Genomic DNA, 25836 nt, shown 5'->3' with positions numbered 1-25836 from the left:
GAAAAGAAAACATGGAATGCCTAAAAGCACTGTTTTTGGCAGTACAATGCCATAGCTATTGATGTAAGAACTTAAAGGAGTGATATTTGCTTTTTTAAAATAGAATGAAGCATTTTAAAACATTTCTCTGTGGTCTACATAAACTGTAAATGTTACGCTTGGGTCTGAATTCTTCATTAATTCAACTCCACAGGTCCATCTTCAACACTATTTCTGAGTAATGACACGAAAAAGGCTCTTTTTAAACGCGCATGACCCCACCCCCTCCAGGTTATTGACCGTACTACTCTGTCCTGGTCAGCCATTTGAGTTCGTTAATACAACCAACAACTGGACATTTTAGCTAAGGGTCAAAACTTTTGTGTTCAAAATTTCTCTGATGGGATATTTTAGAGACAATTTGACAGATTAGTGTTGCTAAATGACTCACATTTTTACTTTTAAATTGATTTTTGCTTTAGTTGGACCATAAGGGATTATCCAAAATAAGGAGGTACTTTATACTGAAATAAATATGTTGGAATGGTAATCAATTAAAGTTTGTGCTCTGACAGGACATTACTGTGTTTTGACCCATAATCTGCTCAAAGTTTGGGCATATTTTCAGGATGGACTACAACTGCTGCTGCTGACAAACAATTATGGCGTACTTGGAGAAATGTTTGTCAGAAGTCTTGACCTTATATGTGCAAATGTGATGACATAACTAGTTATAGATGTAACAAATTAAGAAGGAATTAAAACAGGTTGTAGAAATCCACTCGATTTTTGCCAAAATGAATATAAAAATAGCTTTGCAGCATCTGGAGGGTTCAAATTCAAACTTTATGAACTATTAGGGTCCAAATACACAAATAAATGTACCAAAGACTAATAAAAGTGGGTTTAGCAAAATATGAGCCCTTTAAGTGATTTTGGTTATTATCAAGAAACCATGGAAAATGGCTAGATATCAGCTCTTAAATTAAACTCTTATGAGCTGTTTTTGTTCTTATCATTGTATTTATCCAAACAAATGTACATTTAGTTGTACCAGGCATTAAAATGAACAAGAAACCGACGAAAACAAGGGTGGTCTAATAATTTTTTCCGCAACTACAGGTGCAGCTCAGAACTGGAAAGACAAGGTAACGCACAGCAAGACCTGAATGATTCTCAGAAACCAAGCTGGGGTCAGGTGATTTAATCTACCTGACATGCTCCTGCAAGGCGCTGATCAATAATGCGCCAATGCTAATGTCAGCATCAGGAAAGCATGAATCCACTCAAAGTGAAAAAAAGGGCAAAACAAGAATAACAACAAAACAAGACTAGAATTGAAAACGACTGTTGTTTGGCTGTCTCTTGCTCTTCTTCTCCACAGGCTGGAGGCCCTGAACTAGTCACTTGGAACATGCAAGAGGGTCTCCTGCTGTCAGCTTTAACTCATTTGACAGCCTCCTGCTGGTGTTTGAAAAGGGCACATATTCAGTGGACGCTAATAATCCCTGGTAAGGCCTGAAGGTGAGCTGTCTCCAGACCTAGTGGAGCAGTTCACCCAGGGGTTCTGCAGTGAATGACTCCAGTCGGGGACGCTGCTAATCCTGCTAAACTGGTTCAAAAGGCCAGTATTTGGCAGAAGGAGGGAAGTAAGGGAAGGGCAAATTTTAAGTGGCGGCCCACAGAGAGGCTTCTAGTATCCTGCATTAACATCTTCACCTTGAAAATTGGATAAAAGGTGATTTCCACTTCTCAAAATAGCTTTTTACAGCATATGGGTTTTTATCAAGTGTTAAGGTACTTTGACCATTGGAAATAATATCCTTTTATTCATTCTTGCCTTCCCGAGCAGAAGCATCTGGTTTTGAGAGACAGCTTATTTCAGTAATAGCTCATCTGAAATGGTCTTTTCTTCCCCCCTGTTTATAGAGGTCATGCATTGAGAATCCCAGCGCGCCAGTGGCTATGATGTAGTCACCTGATTGCAAAAATACACTCTCCCAATTCACACTCATTTCTAGCACAGAGTAGGTCTTGATCTGAGCTATTTAACCCATAATAAAGCCAGCGATGGGTGATTGACATCTGGACCACATTACTCCTCAGTAGTGGGAAATGAAGAAACAAGAGTCTGTCTGTTGTGTGTGTGTGTGTGAGTGTGCATGTGTGTGTCTTCGCCTGCAGGTAAATCCTCTCAAATTTAACCTGACTGTCTTCATTTCAGGTCAAAAACATATGCCTGAGTCATTCTCGAAAGGGTTGTGCAGTAGATCTCTACATGATGCATGCTGATGATCAAGGCTGCAACTAAAGATTATGTTCACTGTCATTTCATTTGTTGGTTATTTTCAGGATTGATTGATTAGTTGTTTGATCTGAAAAGTGTCCAAAAATGATGAGTCAAATTAAGCTCCTTCAGTATACTGCAAAGATACTCAGCTTACTGTCAAAGGGAAGTAAAATAAACAGAAAATGCTCTAAATAATGAGTTAGAATCTATGAAATTTCACCTTTTTTATATTTTATTTGACCTTTTCACATATTTATACAGTGCAGAACACGTCACACCTGACATTATTACTGTGACAGTCAACCAAAACCAAGAATTTTTTTGCAGAGCTGAAAATAATTACAGTAATTACTTCAAGTTCCTGCAAAGTTTTCAGGTATGTTTTCTTTTTTAGACTAAGAAGGAGAAAAAAACATTACCTATATTATAAAAGCGAAGTAGCCTCTGTCTGCGTACGTGCATGTACGTGTGTCTTGGGATTCACACAAAATCAGGAAAGAGCTGACTGTTGCAGTTCAGCATACTTATGTATTTTTGGTTAAGGAAGACACTAGTGAAAAGGCCAAGTTGATAGGACCAACATTTTTGGAGATATTAGTAATATTTAATAAAATTGCTATACCCAGAAGGCTTTGGTGGTGACTGCTGGACAAATGTGGTACACCATGCAGGAATACACAACGGCATAAAAACTACCACATCTAGAACCTGTGGATCCTCACGGGTCAGTGAACTAGTTATTATTACCATATTAACAACAAGAATAAAAAAATAAGGAAAGAAAAAAAAACAACACAAAACTAACTCTTGCAAAGAGAAATACAATTAAAATATTCAGTTTCAATTAGACAGTGATTGCATCTGACTAATAAAGGATATAACACAGCAGCATGACTCAAACCATCAAAGAATCTTCCAGTGATTCCAATGATGAAGAACAGTAATTTGACCGTGTTTTTTTAATGATTCAGACCAATAAATTATCAAAGTAACTGACAATTAATTACCCCTCCCCCTGAAGGGGAGGCAAGGGGTATTGTGTTTGGTTCAGTTTGATTGTTAACACTTTAGCAGCAAAAGTATTGGTTGAATTCATACCAAATTGGGTTTATAGATTGCCAGTGACCTAGAATAGATCTGATTACATTTTGGGAACAGTAGGTCAAAGTTCAAATTTTAGATGAATTTTTAAAGTCTTTTTTTCTTCCCATTTACTCATAATGGGTGAAATTTGTCTATGCTGTCTATGTCTATGCTGACATCAACACACACATAGACATGATGACATCAGCTGGATCGATGCCAAAATAAGCTACAACACATGCGAGGGGCGGGGTTTGTTACACCTGGCACCACTTGTTTAATAGTCGATCACAAACTGATTAATTGTTCTCGCTTTTGATGAAGATGCAGAGGAATGCTTCCACTCTCATACATCAGTATTTTTTCATCTCACTTACTCACATGAGGAGCTTTTTGTTTTTGTTCCAACTCAAGTACAGCCTTCTACTTGCCAATCAGACGCCTCGCAAGCAGTGATTCGAGTCCTTCCTCCAACTATTACTGTCACCTAAATGGACCCACCTGTCCTCATTGCTCATTTCTCCTGCCTTGCAATGAGTAACACTTAACTGCCTATTCTCCTTAGCTGAGTGCAGTACAGCTCTTCTGTACGCATGGATAATGGTTTGCAACAAGTGACGAAATTGTCCAAACAAAGCACGTTACCCCAGGCATCCCTGTCGAGGCTCTCACCCCTCTCAGTCACAGCTTCATACAAATAGGCATATCCACTGTGGCATATGCAGTTCACTTTCAGGAGACGTCTAATTGTATGATTATTTTCAGATCTGTCACATGCCCTCAGAAAAAAAAAACCCTGCTCCAGATCTGAATGATTCCACTCTATGTCACTGCCTTATTCATTTTTCTTACTCATGCTTTCTCTTTTTCATTCATTCCTTATGTTTTATCGTCCTGTCTCTCTTTCTCTGTGGTCACTGGAAGAAAGCCAGAGCCATTAGCTGGCTGTCGGTCTGAGGGTGGATGGGCATCTATCCTGTTAGCTGATGCAAAATGAACAGCACAGCTTGGTCACACAATGCACAGTAGTGGAGGACCTTTGGGGATTGGAAGGTGATGGTGTAGAGGCAGATGCAAAGAGGCTGCACTGGACACACATAAACCCCCGATGCCACACTGGCTAACACATCGACACACTAGTGCAGCAGCGGTCTGATTCATAGCTAATGAATATTTAGCAGCTGGCCATGGCGTGTTGAAACTACACAGGCTCACAGGGGACACCAAGGTGTTGAACCACCGATGGCTGAATGTTGTGAATCAATCTCTAACACAAGCAGCTGTCAAGGTGAGGAGTTTGTGCTCCACACATGTGTGGACACGCACTGGTGCATGTTGAAGGCTTTGTATGAATGTACATAAATTTCAGTATGTTTTCATACATGAGGGATTGATGCAATGTCTTTTATCCCCTGTGGACTTTGCCACGGTGCTGTATGACTGAAAGCTGATCATCCCGAAGGACTGTGAAATCAACTTAGAGCATCTTTCCTGTATAATGGTGGTCTGACTGGATTATAGCCTGTTACTTGATCGTACGAAGACCATATTGTAACAAATAAGCCTAATATGCTGCAGGAAAGAAATATCCACCACAGCTAGAATTTCATCCTCTGAAGAGTCCAATGTGCAATATAAACAAAGTGAATAATAAAAGCGCATTTGAGTAATGACATTGATTTGTTCTAAAAAGGGGTGCCAACATTACAAAAGATCAAAATAAACATCTTCAGTGTCATTCTGGGAATAGTACAAGCCCATAAAATATGCACTTATTGAAACACTGGCACAAAGTGTTCCTATAAAAGAGAATATTTAATAATACAATAAATTTAATAATATCTAATTTACTTTCAGTGACTTTGCAACACTTTGTGCTAAAGTTCGGGGGTAAACTATGTATGTATTATTAACTGTTTGATTACTCTCACAAATCTAAGTACTGTGATTGAACGCTTTGATCAGATTCAATTGACTCTGGTTTGGCTCATACTGTATGTAAACAACCATCAGCACAGCTCTTCAACAACACAAAACCTCTCATGTGGAAAAAGACTAAATTGTTTATACAGCAGAAACGATGTGTTTTTAGGGAGTTTGACTCCCACTGTCATGACCCGAGTAACGAAGAGCAGCTTTAGCCACAGTGATGTGTGATTAGAATGATTCTAACGTGCACAGTTCGGTGCAGAGTTCACACCAGTTCTCCCAAAAGAATCTCTCAGATTGACAAGTGAATAAGGGAGTCGTTGCCAAAACAGCTGTCAACAGAATAATGCTTGAATGCTAATGAGAGAAATTGCTGACAAGCCATGTTCTGATTTGTCAGTGAGTTTTATTCCGTTAGTGCACCTGCTGGTTTCCTTAAATCAATAACCCAGTTGGGATGCACCTACTCTCTGACTTCAGCATAAATGTGTCATTCGGTGTGAGGTGTACCACGCACTCTTGTTGTACGCATCATTGCGAGGTGACTGTACCCTTGTCCTGCCATTTCAGCATCAGCAGCCTTATTCACATCCGTCCCACCCACACATTGCTGCAGCTCATTGTGGACTGAAGACTTTGTCAATAAAGCCCATTGCAGAGTCAGTGTTCTGACTAATTACAAAACGCCTCTTGCTCAAATATGGTTTATTTCAATCGAGACGAGGTCATGCAAACATGACTCAAGGTAATCATGGATGGCAGATGGCTGACAGACAGATGCAGACTCTCAGTTGGCATGGCTTGAATGCATCATGTTTATGAACACGTCTAGTTTTATATGTCAGATTTCCCATCCTGCTTCAGTGACTTGTTCCACAGTTCTGTTACAACTCCATACTAGTTGACACTCAGTAAAGCACATACTCTGTGCCTCTGCAAATGCTATGCAACTGTCAGTGGCAGTTCCACAAGTCAGATTTTCAGCCACAGTCAAGATTTTTATCCATGCCCCATTAACACCCTATTTCACATCAGTAGATGCACACTTTTATGGCTCTGCCTGAAATGGGACATCAGATATGCTCGTTCATATTCGAGGCACTCTTGAGCTGCAACATCTCTCAGCAAATCAGCCCTTTTCAGCAGCTGTTTGGACACCCTTCTGCCACCGCACTGCCTTCATTTTTGGAAAAACTGATAGTGTGTTTACGTCAGTTTCTGACTGTGTCACTAATGTAGGAAACCGTCCGATCTAAAATCGACTGAAAGGTCCACAGTTTTTACCGAATGTAATAAAAGTCCAACAGTTATTCATTGCTGCCTCGCCAACCTTTAAAAAAATTAATTCAAAACCATTAACATTTAAGATACCGCTGCAAAGACAGAACAGTGACCAAACTGAGTAATGGTGAAGAGTGTCTCAAAGCAAGTGATATTTTCAGCAGATGAATACAGGATTAAAGAATAAGCTGTACATCTGTAACTCAAATACGAGAAACTGGGGCAGAAAAGTAATTAAGTATGTCATTACAGAAGAACTGGTAGAAGTAAACCAATTACCTAAAAAAATTGTATAAGTTGATCTATATTTCTTGCAAAGTAAAGTTTCAATTTACTATAGCTTTGGTGACAGTTGTTCATGCAACAATAGTGGAAATGCAATAAAAAGGTCCTGTCTTTGTGTTTAGAGTACTCATCACATATTAATTAATTGGGTTTTTCATTCAGAGTGTCCAAACATATCTGCATTGTTCTTCCACATGTACATTTTTTTTTTTTTTTTGAAAATGTTTTGTTTTGCTTATGTATAGAATTTCACCCTGGACTGCATCTGAATATGAAAAGCACTTGTTCAGTTCATTGTCATGTCAAGTGGTACTGGGGAGAGGGCAGAGATGTGCTATTGTCTTAAGTGTATGTCTGGTAATACTTATATAAGTTTGTGTTATATTTATATGTAAGTCCTTCTGTTCAGTATTATACCTTTTATGTTTTAAGACCCCCTTAGAAAAGAGATTATGCATGTCAAGGGGCTATCCTTAAGAAAATGAATTAACCCATAAAAACCCAAACATCCAATGGCAACCAAAATCATTTACTGATATAGAAAGTTAAACCACTGTTGATCTATTAATCCTATCAACCCATGTAAATAATTGTAGTAAAATACAGTTTGTCTTCTTTTCATGGTCATCAGTTATGACCCATTTGGACATTCAGAGGCTCCGTAGTGAACGTGGAAACACCGTCATCTTCTACAACATTGATTCACCAGTGAAACCCATGGAGTTGGATCAACGACAGTGGATGGACACACTGGGTTTATGTTCAGTTAATGAGAGATTTTGATGAAAAAGTTTATTTTTGTTCAGTTTTCTCTATTTTTGATATAATAATCCTCAACTTTAATCAGAACATTTACATGACCAGTGAATTAAATATAGGAAAATACCTGATTTTCACTGAAAAAAACACAAAATACAGAAGATAATATTACAATAAGTAGTGATAAACCACTCAAGGACAGTTGAATGTAGAGAAAAATTAATTTGGGAACTGCCACAAAAGTAACCTAGGTCCTTATAGGTTAATTCAGTTGTATATTAGACACAAGTAGCATTTCTTTAATACATTTAATTTACAAACAGCATGTTTTTCAATCTTTAAATCCAGAACACATCAGAAAAGACACCCACTTCACTGACCTTCTGTTTGTAGCATAACCTGGGTAAGTTCAACCCCATCATCATATGACTTGTGGGGTTAGAGGTCTGAGTTGTAGCGAGGCCACACTAGACATCGTGCATGACAGATCAGTAGGTTAAGTATAATCAGTTCTAACAGCATGGAGATGTTCTGATGGAAATTTGATCCAAAATGCCTAAATTAGCTGAGTTTTGATTAGAGGAGCAGCTTTGAAATGAGCCGACAGCCATTACAGATCATAAGATCAGAGGGGGATGTTCACGGGAGGGGGTACGCTGCTGTGTGTTAAAAACAGTCGGTGGTCAGCCAATCAGACAGAGGATGAATATGAATGATAGGCTGGATGTGAAATTCAATCAAATATAGGAACAGAGTTATGTTAACGTGTGGCTTTACTGCACAAGCATTATATTATCCCTACAGATGTAAGCCCGGATGTCAAATATACTCTAAAAAATGAAGTAGAATGCACTTAGAAATATAAGTTTGATGACATTACTAGAAAATATTAAGTATAGTCAACTCATTTGTAGATATAGTCGAATGTGTGAATAAATTTAAGTTAAGGCAATGGCTACTGCCACAGTACTGTGGCACGAAATATCAGTTTGTCTATTGCCACAGACCAATCAAATGTTAGTATTTGTACTAGAGCCAGTCACTGTTCCATGAACTCATTAGCCTCTTGCTGCCACAGTACTGTGGTGAAATATGATGTATACTTCAGTTCATTCTTTTGTGCATTTTGCTACCACAGTACTGTGGCAACTGATGGAAGAAACAACAAATTAGTGATAGTACACTGAACAAAAATATAAACGCACCACTTTTGTTTTTGCTCCCATTTTTCATGAGCTGAACTCAAACTTTTCTGTGTACACACAAGGTTTATTTCTCTCAAATATTGTTCACAAATCTGTCTAAATTTGTGTTAGTGAACACTTCTTCTTTGCTGAGATAATCCATCCACCTCACAAGTGTGGCATATCAAGATGCTGATTAGACAGCATGATTTTTGCACAGGTGTGCCTTAGGCTGGCCACAATAAAAGGCCACTCCAAAATGTGCAGTTTTATCACACAGCACAATACCACAGATGTCACAAGTTTTGAGGGAATATGCAATTGGCATGCTGACTTCAGGAATCTCCACCAGAGCTTTTGCCTGTGAATTGAATGTTCATTTCTCTACCATAAGCCATCTCCAAAGCTGTTTCAGAGAATTCATGAAGAAGACTGTGCGAGGAAAATGGTGGTCACACCAAATACTGACTGGTTTTCTGACCCCCCTGGACCACCCAATACAGTAAAACTGCACATTTTAGAGTGGCCTTTTATTGTGGCCAGCCTAAGTAACACCTGTGCAATAATCCTGCTGTCTAATCAGTGTCTTGATATGCCACACCTGTGAGGTGGATGGATTATCTCAGCAAAGGACAAAGGAGAAGTGCTCACTAACACAGATTTAGACAAATTTATGAACAATATTTGAGAGAAATAGAGCTTTTGTGTACATAGAAAAAGTTTTAGATCTTTGAGTTCAGCTCATGAAAAATGGGAGCAAAAACAAAAGTGGTGCGTTTATATTTTTGTTCAGTGTATATAGTATAGATTAGGAATTATTATTCTAAATACTCTATATGTTGTTTTATGGTGTTCTTTGCTCTGGAAGCTGGAGAAGGTGGGCGGAGCTACATGTTAGATACAGCAGTGTGCCATGTGACTTCAGTTCTGTGTCAGTTCAGTGTCAGTTCTATGTACTAAAGCTGACAGTTCTATGTACTTAAAGCTGACAGCAATGACTTCCTAAACTTCTTCACAGACAAGATCAGGGATATTAAACACAATATCCCACCACCCCCTGGCCGTCTGACCCTATCTGATCCCCCTCTGCAAACCTGGTCCTCTTTCGACCCTGTGACGCTGGAGGATATCTCAGCACTTTTATCCAAAACGAAACCCTCCTCCAACTCTGCAGACATCCTCCCCCATAAGCTCCTTGTCGGTGTCTTTGACACTATTGGACCATGGGTCACAAAGTTTTTTAACCTGTCGCTCACAACTGGTTTGTTTCCCAGCTCCTTCAAACAGGCCATCATAGAACCTAAACTAAAGAAAACCACACTGGACCCCACAGACTTCAAAAGCTACAGGCCCATTTCAAAGCTCCCCCTATTGGCCAAAATCCTTGAGAAAGCAGTGTCTAAACAACTTACAGCTTTTCTGGAGACACACCAGATCTATGACACTTTTCAGTCTGGGTTTAGACAACGCCACTCAACAGAAACCGCACTATTAAAAGTGTCTAGTGACATCCTGATGGCGGCTGACTCCGGGAAATCCACGGTCTTGGTCCTGCTAGATCTCTCCTCGGCCTTTGACACAGTGGACCATACCATAATGATTGAGAGACTGAGGGACCTGGTAGGGATGTCAGGTCATGTGCTAGACTGGTTCTCCTCTTACCTGACCGGCAGAAGCTTCACTGTGTCAATAAACAACTTCCAATCTGACTCAGCGGATCTACTGTGTGGTGTGCCCCAAGGCTCTGTCCTGGGACCAGTCCTATTCTTACTCTATGTCCTCCCACTTGGCCACATTATCCGACAGTACAGTGATGTCTCCTATCATCTATTCGCGGATGACATCCAGATATACTGCTCCTTTAACTCCTCTGAGCCCCACAAACTGAGTTCCTTAATCAACTGCTTGTCAGAGCTGAAGCAGTGGCTAAATGATAACAGCCTCCAGCTGAACTCCAGCAAAACTGAGACCCTCATCATTGCCCCGGATAGTGCAATCCCAGGGATCAAACATCACCTTGGAGACCTGAGTTCCTCGGTAAAGACAAAACTGAGGAATCTGGGTGTCATCTTTGACCAGGACATGTCTTTAGAATTCTACTCCAAACACCTAGTCAAAAACTGTTTCTTCCACCTACGCAACATCTCCAAACTCAGATCTATGGTGTCCACAAATGAGCTCGAGATGATCGTTCACGCTTTCGTATCTTCTCGCTTAGACTACTGCAACAGCCTGTTTACATGCTTAAACAAGAAGGAGCTGGCCCGTCTACAGTTTGTCCAGAACTCTGCTGCCAGGCTCCTGACCCGCACAAACAGGAGAACCCACATCACTCCCATCCTTAAATCTCTCCACTGGCTCCCTGTTCTATATCGTCTTCATTTCAAAATTCTTGTGCTAACTTTCCGGGCCCTACATGGCCAGGCCCCTGCATACATTGCTTCCCTGATCCAGCCCTACAGCTCGACTCGTAGCTTGAGGTCTTCAGGACAGCACCTGCTGATGGTTCCACGGACCTGTTTTAGCAGACGCGGTGACAGGTCTTTTAAAGCTGTGGCACCACGTCTATGGAATGACCTGCCTCTACACCTACGGTCCATGAACTCTGTAGAGAGCTTTAAGAAACACCTCAAAACCCTCCTGTTCAAAAAGGCTTTTTAGTCTCCCACCTGACCCAGGACCACCACAGACTGATTACACTCTATGTATTCATCATAACGTACTCCATGTGTCATCCCCCCCCCCCAGTCTCTCTATATCTCTTTCGCTCTCTCTTTTCTCCTCCTTTACTCTCTCTCTCTCTCTTTAACCCCAACTGGTCAAGGCAGACAGCCATCCTTCAGGAGTCTGGGTCTGCTCGAGGTTTCTGCCCGTTAAAGGGAAGTTTTTCCTCGCCACTGTCACCAATCACAAGTGTTTGCTCCTGAAGGATTCTGTTGGGTCTCTGTAAACTTAATTTGATTCTGATTTGAATTGATAAAGCACTTTGTGACTCTGTCTGTGAAAAGTGCTCTATAAATAAAATTTACTTTACTTACTTTACTTTACTGAGTGTTGTGGTCCGAATTCTGCACTCTGAACGTTGTACCAGTGGCTGATTTATATCAATGTCAGATTTACTTACCGGTGCCCCTGACGCTGTGCACATTTCTTTTGACCACGTAAATTGTCACCTGCCCATGCATGCATAGACATGCCAGTCTCAGTGCTTTCGGTTAAAAAGTAGCTGTTATAGGAGTTTCAGTGCTTATCAAGCTACAAATCAAAACATTCTAAGAGGCTGTCAGCAATCGATGATTGTTTGTTTTAACTGCGAGAGGAATGTTTTGTTTTATTTTCCAAAATACTGTAAGTTGAGTTTACTTTAAAGAATTGAGAAAAGTGGTTACCTTAAAAAAATTAAGTAAAGACTAAATTAACTTTTTAAGTATATTTAACTTCAAATATTTTGTAATATCAACTGATTTGCATTGTTATTATTACTAAATATTTTTAATTAAATCATACTTGGAATTTAGTGCAATGAACTTAATTAGTTAAGTGGAGTAACAAAAGTTCCTTAAAGGGGTCATATTTTGCTAAACCCACTTTTATTAGTCTTTAGTACATTTATTTGTGTATTTGGACCCTAATAGTTCAAAAAGTTTAAATTTGAACCCTCCAGGTGCTACAAAGCCATCTTTACATTCATTTTGGCAAAAATCGAGTGGATTTCTACAACCTGTTCTAATTCCTGTTTCATTTGATTCATCTATAACTAGCTACGTCACAACATTTGTACATTTAAGGTCAAGACTTCCGACGAACATTTCTCCGAGTATGCCATAATTGTTTATCAGCAGCAGCGGTTGTAGTCCATACTGAAAATATGTCCAAAGTTCGTGCCAATTACCCAAAATGTTCAGTTGTTGGTTGAACGGCACAGAGCAGCACAGCCAACAACCTGGAGGGGCGGGGCATGAAGTGGCTCATGTGCATTTAAAGGGCCAGCACTCAAAACAACCTTTCTGGTGTCATTACTCAGAAATAGGGTTGAAGATGGACCTGTGGAGTTGAATTAATGAAGGATTCAGACCCAAGCATAGCATTTACAGTTTATGTAGACCACAGGGAAATGTTTTAAAATGCATAATTCCATTTAAAAAAGCAATAATTACTTAATTTTTTAAGGCAACCACTTTTCTCAATTTTTTTGTAAACTCAAATTATTCGGGCTTACAGTGTACAACAGTCATCCAACCATACATGCAGTAAATCATTCTTAAATTTCCATTTTTAACTTGAACTTTCTTATGAATATATTGTTAGTATTTGCACCTCTTGGTACTGACTGACATTTACTGACAGATCTGAGCCTGAATAGTATTGTAACGATTTAGCCAATGTGTTTCAGTAACAACAAATTGCCAAAAACATATTCAGAGCAGCTCGGTGTTTGTCCCAAGGGGTTTATTAAAAATTAATATCAACTCTCGACCTGCATTACTAGACACAAATATCCCATTACATTTCTATTCGGCCCACATATAATAGGATGGCGATGATGCGTACCACTTCATTGCATCCCACTTGAAGCGATGCTCATTTCATTTTTTTATATATTTTTTTATTTTAATAATACCTCATAAATTACTCAAGATATAACTGTATACTATGTAAATTGTGCTCGTGATAAGCACTTTAGGAAGTAACAAATCTACGTCCATGTTTTTGAGTGCATCACATTCATTCAACATGTTATTCTTGAGGATATCTTTACATGCCAGTGAATATGAGGTGATTTCTAAAGAATAACACCTTTAGGTAGCTGTAATCCAAGACCAGGAGCAATGTCTGCTATCATGGGAAAATCATCCCTCATCTTATTTTGCTCCCATCTTCTTGTGCGTGACTTGAGTCTCCAAACAATTCTCTTTTCAGCTGGTATTGCATCTGGATGGTGGGTGCTATTCAGTTGCAGCTTCTCCACTGTAATGACATGTAAGGTATGATTGGTGGGTGCATTGAGAGCACAGTGGTGGGCCGAGGTGAACATTTTCAAGACACGTAGGTGCATCTCACAGCTTTCATGAGTTGTTACATTACATCCTTCACCTTTTACTGCTGTGTAGGGTACTCAGGTACACATTTATACCCACTGCTACTTAGCGTGTGTGTTACATGATGGATGTCCTAACTTCAGATACCCATTTCTCTCACTAATGACCACAGCGAGGGTTGCATGACTACAGGTAATGTGAAGAAAATGCTTAACTGACAACCGGTCAAAGGGCAAGATGAGGCAACAATATGACCTTACTGTTCACTCATTAAATTCCAACAGATCTTGACAGACATGAAAGTGCAAACCAGTGCTGTAGGCTGTGTGTTGACCGGTGATAAGGTCAATAGAAAGTCTTCCCAAGAGGTTATATTGCACTTTTCACCTGCTCAAGAGGGAGAGGTCTTTGTTAGCGTAGGCTGTCTGTGGCATCCAAATGACTGATGCATTCATAGTAATGGGGCAAATGGAAATTTTCATTTCATTTATGTATTTACATATCTGTTAAAAGCACCAAGTGTAAAAACATTTCATTTCATTTGTTTATTTACATATCTCTTAAAAAGAACCAAGCATAAAAACATTTCATTTCATTTGTTTATTTGTCTCAAACTTTGAAGTAAAAAAAGAACTAAAAATACAATAAAAGCAAGAAGTCAACTACATATGCACCCATCACTGGTCGTTAATCATAGAAAACTAATGAAATACAATAAATTTAACATAAATGTACATATGAATCAACTCAAAAACATAGTTTGAGAAGGGACAGAAAGAAGCAAAGGCTTATCTAGTCCTGCCCTTTCCTTACTTTCAGTGTCAGATTCATAACCAAATATATTTCCTTCATCGGCTACTTATCACATTAAATTAGAGAACAAGGAATATTAGTCATAACCTTTTATATTGGTTGTATCTTCATTGCGTAACCATTCTGCCATAAACAAATAGAGACTAAACTATACAGGGTATAATATGTAAACCCCAAACTACATAGAAACCCATCAACAATATCTCCCATTACACATACCAACACATGAAAGTGGTCTGATTGCTCAATGTGTTTGTATGAGTCGATTAACATTTGCCTTTTAAATAGCGGTATATTCTTACACAACCTTTAAGTATCATCGAGTTTATTCCATAACAGTACATTTTGCATTTACATTATGTGAGATGGGACACCCTGGGAAGCTGAAGAGCTTTTTAAGAGGGGCCCAGGCACAAAGAATAAATAACACATGGAACAATAATGCAACACATTTTACAATAAGACAAACCCAAAAATACCCACCCTTTTCAAGCACCCACACTCTCACACAGTACAGGTTTATATGATTAGCACATTGATCCACAGCCTCTCTCACACAAACACTCACATACAGGGTGGGGAAGCAAAATTTACAATATTTTGAGGCAGGGATTGAAAGACAGTGTATGACCAATTAGTTTATTGAAAGTCATGAGAATTTATTTGCCACAAGAAAATTGACATAATAGAAAATGTTTTTATTCTATGTGTCCTCCTTCTTTCTCAATAACTGCCTTCACACACTTCCTGAAACTTGCGCAAGTGTTCCTCAAATATTCGGGTGACAACTTCTCCCATTCTTCTTTAATAGTATCTTCCAGACTTTCTCGTAATAGTTTTGCTCATAGTCATTCTCTTCTTTCCATTATAAACAGTCTTTATGGACACTCCAACTATTTTTGAAATCTCCTTTGGTGTGACGAGTGCATTCAGCAAATCACACACTCTTTGATGTTTACTTTCCTGATTACTCATATGAGCAAAAGTTTCTGAAAAGGTATGGATAATAGTGTTAGGTATGATTATGACATCAATATATGTTTGGTTTCAAAACAATTGACGTAGTGCCTGCTGAGAAAAAACAACTAAATGTTCATTGTAAATTTTGCTTCCCCACCCTGTACATGAATAAAGGTAATAATACTGATAATTCCCCGAATCTAAAACTAATCTAAGCCCTACTCCTAACAAGGTCCAAGTGGTCTAGTCCCCAACAGTCTTAAAACTGTTACATATAGGCAGAGAAAAGGATTACAGCATTAGTTCATATTTGACCATATTCCAGTAGCAGTTGCCTCCTAAATCTCTTTTAAAAACATATACAGTTGGAGACATTTGGAATTGTTTATCAATATCATTCCACACCTGCGGACCTTTGCAAACTATACAGACTGGTACATTTGAGTTTCTGTTTTTACCCTCAGCCACATGTTAAATTAAAGCACGGTTTCTTTGTTTTGTTCTTTTCAGTTGATGTCCATGGATGAGGAGGCAGATTCACAGCAACACCACTTAGATTTTTCTTCCCTTCTGTAAAGTTTTTAAAGCATTTTTTTTTTTTTTTTTTTTTAATTTGGGCCTTTTTTTTTTTTTTTTTAACTTCAGTGTGAATAAACCCATTTGAAATGCATAAAGCTCATTTTGTCCGTGTTTTCCTGTGCCTCACATTAACTTGGGTAACAATACTGCTGTGCTGACCTCACTAATTATCTGTTTACAGACTACCCTTACATTATGTTTCCACGTATGTAAAATAGAAACCCACATATTTATGTTTAGCACAAATGCCACAGAGTGAACATTTGTGTTTTAAACCTGTGGATTGCAATATAGGCTGTAAACACAGGAGCAGCACTTGCTTCTGGGTGAGCGTCTCTCTCACCAGACCCGGTCATGTGATCACGTTTTACGATGACATAATGACTTGGCTGCGACTTGGCTCTTGGCCTATGGAAAAGCAAACCGGTTCTTTGAAGGCACCAGGTCGGAACAAGTTAAGCACCGGCTCTAGCACCGGCACCGAAGGTTGTTTTTGGTGGAAAAGCGGTAACTGTCCACAGGGTATAGTCATCAGTTGGTCGTCCTTCCGTCTGTCCAAAATCTTTGCCATGCAGCCCTAACTGGAGTATAAAGACATTAAATTCTGAGTTATAATGAAAAACAAAAAACGAGAAATTATGTACAACGCTTTAATTATTTTTGCTAAACAATTTACACAATTTGTTGTTTTACTTGTATATCAGCCAACACAGTGGACACTTATTGGTCCAAACACAGTCATGTCCCGTCAGAGAGTGAACTTTAATTGATTGTCATTCCAATATTTATTTCAATATAAAGTAGTTCCTTGTTTTGGATAATCCCTTATGGTCCAACGAAAGCAAAAATGAATTTAAAAGTAAAACTGTGGGTCATTTAGCAACACTAATCTGTTAAATTGTCTCTAAAATGTCCTGTCAGACAGATTTCAAATATTGTGCTTTGACCCTTATGCATCATCTCATACACTGTAATTCATACCATTACTTTAACTTTCCTGTTCTTGATAAACCTGATCTGCAGTAAAATATTTGAGTGTAAATGAACTGCTAATTGTTATTAGACTGTAATTAACATGTTTTTTGTTGTTTTGTTTTTTTTTAAACAAAAAGTTTTTTTTTTTTGCTGCATATTATCTGAGTGAGTAATAACTAGTATTATAGTATGTTAAAAATGTGAGGAAACATCACATTAGCAGCATTAAAAAATGTATTTGGTAGTTTCAGTCAGTAAATCCATGTTTCTTTGCTTCAAAAACATGGTGTCCAGCTGAGTGGATATTTTTGTAACTCCATGAAAAATAGGTTCATAAAAAATGTTCAATCACATTTTTTTTTTAAATGCCTAAAGAGGAATAGAAATATACAGGAAAATTATCTTGAATAAGGTTCTCATAATTCCCTAGATAGCAAAATCATTATGGCTTAAATCTGGCCTAAAACTGGCATGCCATTTTGGCAAAGTTCTGGGCAGATGTATGGGCCCAAAATAGGCAAGCCAAAATCAAACCAGAAGGAAGCCAAAGTTCACCCAAAACTAATTGCGGACTTCCAGAATATAGCCATAATTGTCCCAGCAAAGCCCCTAATCCCCATAAATCCAGCCAAAAAGTAGCCAAAACTGACCCAAAGAGAGGCCAAAAGGAGGCCAAAATTCACCCAAAATTTGTGCTGATCATGCTTTTAAAATGAAGTGGGTTTTCTTCTGGGTAGAAATTCCCACTCTTTGTGCAGTGTTTTGGCTTTACAAAAATATGCCAAAACACAACCAAAACACATCCATATATGGAATAAGATGTTGCCGCTCTTTAGTCAATCTTCTGGCTTGCCATTAACATGCAATACCATCCCTATACTTGCTCCCGCTCTTTGCCCAGTCTTTTGGTTAACCACACATATGCCATAACTCAGCCATATACTGCTTTTGCCTCCATATCTATTATGGATAACCTTAGTCATACCATAGTTAAGCCCTAAAGGTTTTCATAATGCCAAAAGAAAGCCAAAAATTCCAAATGTGTGCCATAATACTGCCAAAATATTTGCTATCTGGGAACTAGTATTATAGTATGTTAAAAATGTGAGGAAACATCACATTAGCAGCATTAAAAAATGCATTTGGTAGTTTCAGTCGGTAAATCCATGTATCTTTGCTTCAAAAACATGGTGTCCAACTGAGTGGATATTTTTGTAACTCCATGAAAAATAGGTTCATAAAAAATGTCCAATCACATTGTTTTTTTAACCCTTTCATGCATAGTGGTCACTACAGTGGACAGCTATTCTACAGCTGTTCTCTTGTATATTCATGGATTTGTTGTTTTAGTTTCATATCAGCGAACACAGTGGACGCCTATGCATCATCCCATGCACTCCAACTGATAACATTAATGTAACTTTGCTGTTCTTGATTAACCTGATCTAACATGTTTGAGTGTAAATCAATTCCTTGTTAGTTATTAGACTGTAATTAACAACAATTTTTTTTATTTTTATTTTTTGCACATCATCTCCGTGAAGTGAGTAATGACTAGTATTAGAGTATGTTAAAATGTGAGAAAACATCAGATTAGCAGCATTAAAATGTTTTTATTTCATAGTTTTCACACAATATACCACTATATACATGTTTCTTTGCTTCAAAAATTAATCACATGGTGTCCAGATTAGTGGACATTTTTGCAGCTCCATAGAAAAAAATTCAATCGCATTGTTTTTTTCATGCCTAAAGAGGAATAAAATCACTCAAGAAAAAACATCTTGATTAAGGTTCTCATAATTCATGTATGAAAGGGTTAATGCCTATAGAGGAATAGAAACTATGGAAGTAAATCTGTCTCATCAGATTTTGAATTAAAAAGCCACTGAATTTCTAGCACTGAATTTTTTTGCACTGAAATGAAGTATCTGAATTTTTTTTTGCACTGAAATGAAGTATCTGAATTTTTTGTCTCTTAATTTAACTATGTTCATAAATTTAGAGTAAAAAAACTTCAGATGCAAAAAATTCAGATGCAAAAAATTCAAAAGCAAAAATTCAGATACAAAAAATTCAAAAGCAAAAAATTCAAAAGCAAAAAATTCAGATCACACATCCGGAACACCAAGGAGAAGCAATTGATTCTATCTCAAGTCGAACCATCAGCCAGCCAATCGAGTTACGTTAGGTTGGTCATGTGACACTGATGCAGGAAGACGGTCAGTGCAGATGTGTGATCTGAATTTTTTGCACCTGAATTTTTTGCTTTTGAATTTTTTGCATTTGATTTTTTTCCACCTAAATTTTTTTGCATCTGAATTTTTTGCTTTTGAATTTTTTTGCATTTGAAGTTTTTTATGCTAAATTTATGAACATAGTTAAATTAAGAGACAAAAAATTCAGATACTTCATTTCAGTGCAAAAAAAAAATTCAGATACTTAATTTCAGCACAATAAAAAATTCAGATACTTAATTTCAGCACAAAAAATAATTCAGATATTTAATTTCAGTTCCAAAAAAATTCAGATACTTAATTTCAGCGCAAAAAAATATTCAGATACTTAATTTGAGTGCAAAAAAATATTCAGATACTTAATTTGAGTGCAAAAAAAAAATTCAGATACTTAATTTCAGCGCAAAAAAATTCAGTGCAACAAATTCAATGGCTTTTATAATTCAAAATCTGATGAGACAGATTTACTTCCATAAATTTCTAGCATGTAATTTTTTTGCACTGAAATTAAGTACCTGATTTTTTTTTTTTTTGCACTGAAATTAAGTATCTGAATTTTTTTTGCACTGAAATTAAGTATCTGAATTTTTTTCACACTGAAATTAAGTATCTGAATTTTTTGTCTCTGAATTCAACTCTGTTCATAAATTTAGAATTTAAAAAATTCAGATACAAAAAATTCAAAAGCCAAAAATTCAGATGCCAAAACATCAGATGCAAAAAATTCAAAAGCAAAAAAAAAAATCAGATGCAAAACATTCAACAACAAAAAATTCAGTTGCAAATTTTTTTTTATTCTAAATGTATGCACATAGTTGAATTCAGAGACAAAAAAAAAATTGAGATACTTAATTTCAGTGCAAAAAAAAAAAAAAAAAAACAATCAGCGCAAGAAAATCAATAGCTTTTATAATTCAAACTCTGATGAGACAGATTTACTTCCATAAGAAACACACAGGAAAAAACAAATCTTGAATAAGGTTCTAATAATTCATGCATGAAAGGGTTAATAAAATGGACTTAAATCCTGGTGAAAATCCTTTTCTGTTATGTCAGGTGAGCTTTCTTGCGTTGCAGGCAACACTGACAGACTCCAGAGTTTTTTTATTTTATTTTATTTTATTTTTATAACGTTACTATAAATGCATCAGGGGTCCGGAGCGTCTTCCTTTCCACGTCGTTCCATCCTTAGTGTGTGTGTGTGTGTATATATATATATATATATATATATATATATATATATATATATATATATATATATATATATGTGTGTGTGTGTGTGTGTGTGTGTGGAAGATCCCCTCTGACTCCTCCGTGTATGTGTGCGCGCATGAGAAAGAGACAAGACTTCGCTCGCAACCGCCTGCACCTCAATCCGCTCCGCATCCCTACTACCACCACCACCACCACCACCTCCACCACCTCCACCACCGGACCGCAGTGGATCCAGCCGAACGGACGGGGAATCAACCTACACACCCACACACACATGATGTAAACGAGGCTTCCACTGTGCGCGTTTCACGGGTGCGTTTGTTTGGAGGAGCGTAATTACTGCCAAGCTTCTTTTTTTTTTTACTCTCTCTCTCTCTCTCTCTCTCTCTCTCTCTCTCTCTCTCTCTCTCTTGCGCTCTTGCCTCAGTGTTTAAGTGGGATGCAGGATACGCAGCATCACCGGTTCCGTTCGAATAAAGCCTAATATGTGCTAGACCTCCGAGTTCAGTTCAGTGGGCCTATCAGAATTCAAGACAAGAAAGAAAAATATCATCCTAAAAAAAAAAAAGAAAGAAAGAAAAAGAAAAACTCTTCGCTGGTTTTAAAATGACTGCTTTCCTCCAGGAGATAAAGTGAGGGATAATTTGTTCCAACTATTTGGGATGTGGATTTTTTATTATTATTATTGTTATTATTTTTATTTTTGGGGGCTTTTTCTTTTATTTGACTCTAATGCCACAGGAAGCAGGAAATTATTTGGACATTTGAAGAACAGATTGAACTGGACTGCTACTGATCTTTTATCGGTAACGCATTTTTTTCTCTTCTTTTTTTCTTTTTCTTTTTTTTTTTTTTTTTTTTTTAATCTGTGGAGGGAGGCGCGGAAAAAAGATCCAGAGAACTACACACACACACACAGAGGGGGAAAATTGAGTTACATTGCAATTACGCTTTTCTTACAAAACGGCGTTTTCCTGCAAGACAGAGGACACATACACAAGCTGAAACTGGACAGAGAATTTATTCCAAGCCGGTCAACACACAAAGATAACAAGGTAAGACAGTTAAGTTTGTGAAGTGCAGATATAGTGTGTTCAAAGAGTACGCATGGTTCATGGGTTTATTACCAATGGGAAACAGATACAAGCTGCGTCAAACACTATAAAGCTGACGCGTTGGGCAGGTGCTCCATCACACCACAGAAGTTGACATGTTCTTTTTGTATGGCTGCAAAACAAACACATGGAACCTGTTTGATTTCGGTGCAAATAAGTCATTAGTCATATTTCTGCAGGGTGCATTGTCTCTGGTTCAACTCTTGTATCCAAATTGTTGCTTGTGGAGCTGAAGGGACCAGGAACCCACGGCGCAGGGTCTTTCCACGGACCATTATCTAGGTCTGTGTGGAAGAGGCTCAGTCGTGACAGACGATAGAATGACTTATTGTGATTAACTATTCACTTTAAGCCCAAACCAGACTGATCAGTGGTGACATTTTAAAGGGGGATGTGATTTAACACACTCTAATAGACTTCATTACTGGACTTCATCTGTCAGGTAGTTCTTATTAAAAAAAATAATAAAAAAAAAATAAAAAAAGGAAACAAGTCCAGAATAATAGTAATGAACGTGATGCTGTAAAAAAATATAATCAGGAAAGAGGCTGGTTGGGAAAACACATTACCTCACTTCTGGCACCACCTTGTGGTTCACTTTAATGTGTTTTGGCTCCATTAATAGCATCCACAGGTCCATCTATTCTGCATCACTTTGATACTTGATGCTTCAAATCCCTTTTTTGTTTATCCTCTCAAAGCCATGAATGTAATGATCAGCAATAAATAAAAACGAGTGCTGATTATGAGGTAATAAAACGAACAGCAGATATATCTATTCCCACTAAATGCTTGTGCTCATTAAAACATAAGGCAACATCTTCACATAACTTGAGGCTTATCTCATTAAATACTAACATACTAATAATAAACATGATGGTTTTTTTCTGGTTCAATCCACATTTGTCTTTCCTATAAGCAGCATTTCAAAATATATTTGTCTCCTCTTCTTAAATCTTTTTTTTTTTCTTCTTCTTCTTTGGCAATTCCTCATTTTTTAGGAAATAGTCATAACTTTTTTTGGCAAGTGCTTGGGGATATCCACTTGTTGTTGCTACACTGGTGCCAGCTGACTACGAGCATTTCTGCAAGCTCAAGGACTTTGGGTTGATCAAAAATGCTGCATCCATAAATACAAACTACTTTGCTGACTGTGTGTTGCTAAAAGTCAGATATTTGCTCTACAAAATCAATTTCATGTTCATAAGTCTATCTCCATCTTAGCAGTCCAGGTTCACACAGTATTTGATTACAATGGCTACAGCTGGTGCCACAAAGGAACACCTAAGTGTTGACAGGGCAATAATTGGGTCTGATGATAATGTCGGTTTGTCTTTGTGCAATACTGAGTTGGATGCATATCAACATTGTCTTACTTTGTTCTGAAGCAGAGAGTGGGGAGGGAATAAAAGCTAGAAATAACAGCATGAGACAATTAGTCATTAGGATAATCAAATTAAGAATATTCACTGTTATCGGACTGTCACTTACACGAGTTAGCCTACAGAGTTGAGCTGCCAGATATTAATAAAACGTAATCAACTCTCCAGTGGCTATTCTGTGGAAACTGAGCAAAACACACTGATGATATGCCTGCTTTAGGCTAAATGAACCTTGATCTGCTATCGTCTGTAAACGTAATGCTTCCGACATCAGTAATTAAACCTGATCTGACATTTGCACAGTTTCTGTTATAATATCAAGTGATTAAATGCATCTCGAATCATTGTGAAATTAATTAAAATGTGAGTCAGTAGATTTTAATATTACCAAAATAGGCAATTAAAGCTGAAGACTGTCTAGATTTTTTTACTTAAAGGGAGCTGAGAGTTGTCTCCTTTAACCCAGAAAGACCCAAATATCCACCGTGCACCAAAACCATCTACTGATCTAAAATGTTTAATAACGTTAAAACCACTAATCCTACCAATATGTTGAAATAATTAGCGTAAAATGCAGTTTGTCATCTTTTCGTGGTCTTCAGATGAGACCCATTTGGATGTTCAGAGGCTCCGTAGTTACCATGGAAACACCGTCATCTTCTACAACGTTGATTCACCAGTAAAATCCATGGAGTTGGATCAATGACAGTGGATGGACATTCTTGTTTTTAGATTCTGTTATGAATATCTTTGCGTACAAGTGACTTTTTCTTCAGTTTGTCCGTTTCTGGTGTAGTAACCCTCAACTTTAAACTGAGCTTTTATGAACATCTACATGACCTGTAAATTAAATATAGAAAAATACCTGTGTTTTCACTGAAAACACACAAACTCCAGAGGATAATATAATAAATGGTAATAAAAAACTTAAAAAAAAAAAAAGTTAAATATAGAGAAAAATTAACTTGAACGTTCACAGGTTCCGTAGTGAAAAATGAATTAACCCATAAAAACCCAAACATCCAATGGCAACCAAAATCATTTACTGATATAGAAAGTTAATCACTGTTGATCCATTAATCCTATCAATCCATGTAAATAATTGTTGTAAAATACAGTTTGTCAACGTTTCATGGTCTTCAGATGTGACCCATTTGAATATTCAGAGGCTTTGTAGTTACCATGGAAACACCACCATCTTCTACAACATTGATTCACCAGTGAAACCCATGGAGCTGGATCAGTGACAGTGGATGGACACACTTGATTCATGTTCAGTTAATGATAGATTTGCCTGAAAAAGTCACTTTTTCTTGAGTTTTCTCTGTTTTTGATACAATAACCTTCAACTTTAATGTGAGCTTTTATGAACATCTACATGATCAGTAAATTAAATACGGGAAAATACCTAATTTCCACTAAAAAACTGCAAAATACAGAGGATAACTTTATAATAAATTGTAATAAATCACTTAAGAAGGGTTAAATATAGAGGAAAAAATCATTTGGGAACAGCTCTAAAAATAGCTCTGGGTCTTTATGGGTTGAGGTTCAAGCAATATTACTAAGGTGCAGTGAACGCACCATCATTACATCAACTCACTCATAATGTTTCATAACTTTTGAACCTTTAATCCTATCAATACATTGAAGTAATTTCGGTAAAATGTAGTTGTCTTAGTTTTTCAGCAGCCTTAGTTCTGACTAATGTTGACGTTCGGATGCTCTGTGAAGAACATTCATTCACTAATAAAATTTGTATAATTTGACAAATGACAGTGATTGTAGATGCTCGTTATTACATTCAGTTTTTGATACATTTTGCTGAAAAGGTCAGTTTTTGTTCAGTTTTTTCCCCCTTTTCATATAACAACCTTTGGATTTTTCCCTGAACATCAGTAAATCAATAAATTGAATATGGAATAATACCTGATTTTGAATAAATGGAGATAAATCATCGAGGAAAGGTTGGCTGTAGAGAAAAATTCATTTGTAAGTTGCCACCAAAATAGCTCTAGGTTTGTTAGGGTTAAGATAAAAACAGAAACATGTACTGTAAAACATAAACAAAGTACAGAAATGTTGACAAAACTCATTTTAATGTTTGTGGAAAAGAATAAGTAATGAAATTGTTCATTCTCACTCAGACTATCAGCACTTGGCAGGGTTGGCATTCTTCATTCCTTCTGCTATCTGTGTGTTTGCACCGTTTTTTAAGCTCCTCCTTTACACAACAGAGCAACAACCTCCAAGCAGCGACTAAACATTGACAATGGCAGGTTTTTGTTGGGATTTAGCCATTTTAATATCACGATACACTTCCTTGTATGTATATGTTCCACTAAAACAACGACACTCCCCAAAACACCAAACATACAAATTAAACAGTGTGACTTATTTCTAAAAGTAAACAAACGACCCAAGGAACTTAAACCCTTATTCCTCCATTCCTATCATATCCAGCAGTGGTACAAAGTTAACATCATCATACTGGGATAGATCGGACCATACACTCCTTGTATACTGTAACTCAGGGGTGTCAAACTCTTCAGTTCAGGGGCCACATTCAGCCTAATATGATATAAAGTGGGCTGGACCAGTAAAATAATATAAATAATAGGATAAGAACTTATAAATAATGTCAACTCCAAAGTTTTTTTCTATATTTTTTAGTGAAAAAAGTCAAATTGCGAAATGAAAATGTTTACATCTACGAACCGTACTTGAACAT

General features: G+C 37.4%; 1 protein-coding gene across 1 annotated transcript in view; it reads left to right on the top strand.

Moving 5' to 3' along the window:
• The first annotated feature begins 21479 nt into the window (after positions 1-21479).
• Positions 21480-25836, top strand: part of grik4 (glutamate receptor, ionotropic, kainate 4) — a 475408-nt gene continuing 471051 nt past the window's right edge. The window contains exon 1 of the mRNA XM_030152304.1: positions 21480-21663. The gene's annotated coding sequence lies outside the window, so the exon portion shown is untranslated. The remainder of the gene's footprint in view (positions 21664-25836) is intronic.

Source organism: Sphaeramia orbicularis, chromosome 13, assembly GCF_902148855.1.
Source record: "Sphaeramia orbicularis chromosome 13, fSphaOr1.1, whole genome shotgun sequence".
NCBI classification, from domain to species: domain Eukaryota; kingdom Metazoa; phylum Chordata; class Actinopteri; order Kurtiformes; family Apogonidae; genus Sphaeramia; species Sphaeramia orbicularis.
Note: the sequence above shows the minus strand (reverse complement) of the source record. Positions and strands in the feature narration are given on the sequence as shown.